Consider the following 6000-nt stretch of genomic DNA (forward strand, 5'->3'; position numbering starts at 1 on the left):
TTTAACCACACTGCTACACAGTTGCATGGCGGATATTACAAATGGCAGAATTGCGTCTTACACATTGTATTATTTTCCTTCAACGTCGAGCACCAGCACGATAATACATCTCGTGCTTTGCGAAATTATTAACACGCCATTCCGAAGCGTCGGTATGAAATACTGGTTACCTTTTTACAAATAAATATTGGCTATTTATGCTGTTGTCAATCGCTTTTCGACTAATGATAGTAATACTTGCGAAATAATAATCAAAATAAATATTATGTTTTAACTCAGCAGTCGATTGTACATTACAACATCTATTGTGAAAACTTCTGAACCTATTTTTACCCCTTTGCTTACACATATTGTTAATCTTTGTCTGACTAAAGGAGTTTTCCCCAGGGTCTTTAAACAGGCCATCGTCCACCCTATTTCATAAGAATGGAGCGAAGGACAATGTCAATAACTACAGACCCATTTCGGTCCTGACCACTTTTTCGAAAGTACTGGAAAAGATCCTTAATCGTAGGCTTATCTCTTATTTAAACAATTTCGGCATATTGGCTAATAATCAATACGGGTTCAGAACTAGCAGATCCACGGAAGATGCCGTAATGAGTATGATTAACGACACGGTCCAAAACATTTATAATAATAAGAACACCATTGGCATTTTTCTGGACTTGTCGAAAGCATTCGACACCGTTTCTATACCTTTATTACTACAGAAGTTGGATAGAATTGGTGTCAGAGGATTGGCCTTAAGTATCTTCGAAAGTTATCTTAGCGAACGGACTCAATATGTCTCTATAAATAATCAAGTAAGTGATGAGGAAGATATTTTCAATGGTGTTCCTCAAGGCAGCGTACTAGGGCCGACTTTATTCCTGGTCTACATTAATGATCTGTGCAAGCTTAAATTACCAAACTGCAAAATCGTAACATATGCCGACGAAACCTCACTAACTGTCCATGGTAAGAATTGGTCAGATGCTCGAAATAAGGCAGAATTGGCCCTTGCTATCATAACGAACTGGCTGTCCTGTAACTTATTGCCCCTCATATAGATAAAACGCATTATATGACTTTTGGCTCCAGCTATACTTTACCGGCTACGTCATTTCCTGTAGTCGCTCATAATTGTTCTGAATACCAGGTTCCTTGCAGCTGTAATAAAATCTCTCGCACTAAGACCATTAAGTATCTCGGAGTAACAATAGATGAGGGGCTAAATTGGAATGATCACATTCAATCTGTAATTTCACATATAAGGAAAATAATGTATGTATTTAGATATCTTAGGGCATCTGTTTGTTTCCAGACTTTAAAAACTGTATATTACGCACTTGTGCAATCTAATATCACTTACTGTATCACAGCGTGGGGAGGTGCTGCTAAGATCAATATACTTCGATTAGAGAGAGCACAGACTTTTATTAAAAATTACGATCTCTCAGCCTATCCGTTTCCCTAAAATTGAACTATATAAATCTCGTAAAGTTCTCACAGTGCGTCAACTGTATATACTGCAAACAATTCTTCGGAAGCATAAAAATATTCCCTGTAATAAGTTTGTATCTAACAAACGCAGAAGTGATAGGGTTTGCCAGACCATTCCATTTAAATCAGCGATGGCAAGTCACCAGTACAATTATTTGAGCTCTATTTTATATAATAGAATAAATAAGAAGAACAATATTTTCTCACTTACGACTTACCAGTGTAAAATTCATTGCTTCTCAATTTGGGCTATGATGAGACTGAAGCATTACTAAAACGATCAATATAACATTGACCTAACCTAGTCTTTCTTTCTACCCATCCCTTCCTTATAGTATATATATTTAGATGTATATATTTATATAGTATATTTTGTTATTAGTTATTGTGTTATTAAATTAAATGATATTTGATTGTTATGTTTATAATGAACAAATAATAAATAAATGTGCTGTCGAATTGGAGGGCGATAGTAGCTACGACACAGTTTTATACTAATGTAGTTCCTATCGTATTTATTGTTTAAGATATGTATAATTTGTTCAAAATAAATAAATAAATAAATAAATGGACAATATATTATATATTATTAGAAATCAAGATAGAAATAGGTTTTTAAAACGAGATAAATCAAAATAACTATACAATAATAAAGTAAACGTATATCAACACGTACAATTTACAAACAAAAATAGAACAAAAGAATCAAAACTGAGCAACTGAAATATTATTTATGAGATAGGGCTGGCACAATCGAGAGTCCAAGCAGAAGTATCTTAAAACCGGCCGATGAGCTCGGCAGGGCCAGTCCCCACTATGATCATCACGTGATCAAGTCGCGCCGCTAGGTCACGCCCCGTCGTAAGACATTACTAACAATATATATACTATTTTAATATGTGTGTTACCTACAGCAGATTTACTGCCACATTTGCTAGATCATATAATTTTAATACATCGTTTATGACAGTGCTTTATCAATTTTATGTTTACTTGACTATTTCTTGATATTTTAACTCATTAAGTGTGTAAGAAAGACCAGCTTAAAAATAACCATGTCAAATTGAAATGTTAAATCAGATAAAATTCAATCCGTAGCACTATTGAACTTCACTAATATAAAGAATGTTCTGAATTTTAAATCAAACAAAAAAGTTTTGAATCGGGTTATGAAAGCTTAAACTACAATACCAAGAATATGTGAGATGGATCTGCTAAGTCAACTGCGTGATATGAAAGCGAATTTTTCATTGTAATTTCAGGTAATTACACCTTCCGACACGATTTTTTTCGATTTTATAATTTAATAATTATTACAGAAACCAAGGACAGAGGACCTTGTATTTGTTTCATGGTCAGATCAATTTATTATTTACAAAAAAAATGTAAAAAAGCAATACAACTGTATTATTTAAATGATATATAGTTTATGAAAATATAAAGTATGCTATAAATAATATAATCGCCAATTTTTTTATTAAATCTAATTCAAAATTCAGTTATACTTTATGATGAATATAGTAATTTTCAAATACGATATCATCTTATCGGGCTTAGTAAATTAAAGTCTCACTTAATAAGTGCTGCGCGGTATTCCATTCACGCAGTCTTTGCCGTAATTGGAATTCTACTGAAGATTAAGATCTTATAAATCAAGTAAAACTAAAGTTACAAATTAAAAAAAGTGAATTCAATAAAATCATTTTAATTAAAATAAAATAAATGTTACATTTAAGACAACAAAATTCTAATTATAAACCTGGTGTATATGATTATAAACATGATATAGAACGGTCAACCGCTGGTACAAATGTAGCAAAATTTCATCCAACCCATTCAGGCTGCTACGATGACCTTCACCGCCGAGCACGAGATGAATTATAATCACAAATTAATCACATGAAAACACATTTTTTTCTTTCTTTTCTCAATCACAAAAACAATAAACAAAGATTTCCTGGATTTAATACACAATTTTCATTTAATATTCACTTTCCACTGATGTATTCTACTTGGCAATCATACCAATTTAAAATACAAAGATGTTTTTGTGAAAATAATGGTAACATGTAGATAACTAAAGAAGTACTCTTACGAGAAAATGTACTCGTAACTATGTATTCATATTATTTTGTGCTTCGTATTTTATTTCTCTATTGGTTCTGTATGATTTCTACAGCTATGATATCAATTTATATTGAAGTATACAGAATACACTCATTTTATATCTCGAGCACAATTTTGTTCCATGATTTCTATGCACTGAAAGTCTTTGATTATCTGTAAGCCGTTCTTTTCATCATAACAATACTCATGAGTTCAGTGAATCATAGTGAATGATACAACCCGTCTAGTGGTTTTAGCACGGTATATGCTCAGATGGACAGTAGACAATAATTATGATAATATATTAGTATTATCATAAGTCAGTCATGCGTCATGTTGTAGTAATAACTAGGATACGTCTCGGGCGCATAGCTGTTTGCCAAATCACTGAACACGATCCCTAAGAATTACAAGTTCCTGTTCTATTAAAAATATATATTATATCGTGTTTTACAAGTTATTATTATTTAACTTTAAAGTTAATCTACTGAGATAGCTTGTTACAATACAATTGATTAAAATATTTGTAGCAAAGATTATTTCGCTTCGCATATCATAATACATAGAGAATAAAAATACTTTATAAAGTTATCATAAACACTGTCACTCCTTTTGTAGTGTTATTTTTAAATTTGTTTTTTTTGTAGATATGTATACATTTTACTATTATTGAAAAACTTTGTTTTTGTTATGTTCATATTTTTCAATAAATAAATAATTGGATTTTATACAATAGATAGTATAAGTGGGGGCGACGGTAAAATACAAATGAAGTCGCAATGAAGGGTAGTAGGTCATACACATATTTACGATAGATTGCCAATGCTCGTTGAAATGTAGGTGTGGAGAATTATTCGCATCACGTAAGCGCCTTAATTGGAATTCTCGGTGAGATTTAGGCATTATAAAGGCAGATTGACGTCAAATAAATCATTGTGGTGCTCTCTGAATTTAATTTTAATTAAGATCAAATATTAATGACGATCGTTATTCCGAAAACAGATTAAATTTACTTAATAACTAACTGTACGTATATTCGTTATTATTATTTTGCGTAATTCACTCACAATAAAAAATGACTATATCAAGGAAATTCTTGTCGAGATGATAACTATCACATGATTTTGTTTTTTTATATTAAGAAAGGGGCCACCTCATGAAAACTAGTTACTACCACCTATAGATATTGGCATTGTTAGAAATATTAACCATCCCTTACACCACCAAAAACACCACCATCCTTAGGAACTAAGACGCTATCTAACTCAGCCTTTACAGTGGAACACAACAACACTAAATACTGCTGTTTTGCAGTAGATCATCCGATGAGTGGGTATTACGTACCCAGACGAGCTTGTACAAGCCCTACCACAACATATATATAAAGGTTATATATATATTTATGATATGTACGTTATAATAAGCAGTTATCACTATGAGTTTCGTCCTTTTCCTTTTATTTCTACATTTTGCTACAATTTATCCCTTGGATATTATTCTATCATTTGCGTCTTTGTTTCTTTAACTATGAATGTAGGCATTTAAATAAATCTTATAAATTTAAAACTTATTAGTTTAACAGTCTATGGCTTTCTAAAAATACGAAAGTCAAGTAGATTTATGACTACATTCATTTATGTGTATAAAGATCTTTTTCGATATGGTGTATTCCCACCAACAAATCAAATAGTTTCGAGTTATATTCTTTAGTGTTTCAATTAATTTATTTTAATTAATTTAATCCAATTTAATTAATTTACTAATAAAATACCAATTTACATTTGTTATCAAATTCAATCTTAGTTAATAAATTATAGATTATACATGGACTAATTTATGGTGATTAAAATTTATAATAAATTAATTCGGTATCCGAGTTAATTATTCAAGTTTCGTGGCACCAGTAGCAAAGTGTTAGTAAACACTAGGCTAGAGCCAAAACAGCCAGACTTTTCCGTCTTTCGATTGTGTAATAGCTTACTGACCGTCACAGATTGTAGAGACGAGTACTGCTTAAATTTAAGGACAAAGGCCTTGAAATTTAAGCCGTCTCGGATATCGAATGACGTCCATCTTTAAATTGTCTCTTTCGAGATCGCACGTCGACTCGGTAAGCGATTGGAAGGAAGGGTGGAGAACCGTCAACTTTTAATACTAGGTTTGTTATAAATTCCGTCGGAACCGATGTTATAAGGAACTAAGGAATGCTTTCCATACAAAGGGAGACGCTTAAGTCTTTATAGTAGGTTACCTCTACGTGCAGGCTTATAGTATTGGCGGATTATGAAGGATTTATATTATTAGTCACACTCAAAATTCACTGCGGAGAGCATTGCCAACGGTGCAGCTCAAGCATTTACCCGTTGAAGAGATATCGAAGTATTTTTGGAGTTTCATAGTGCTTATGAC

The sequence above is a fragment of the Nymphalis io genome, chromosome 12 (assembly GCF_905147045.1).
Source record: "Nymphalis io chromosome 12, ilAglIoxx1.1, whole genome shotgun sequence".
Classification (NCBI taxonomy): domain Eukaryota; kingdom Metazoa; phylum Arthropoda; class Insecta; order Lepidoptera; family Nymphalidae; genus Nymphalis; species Nymphalis io.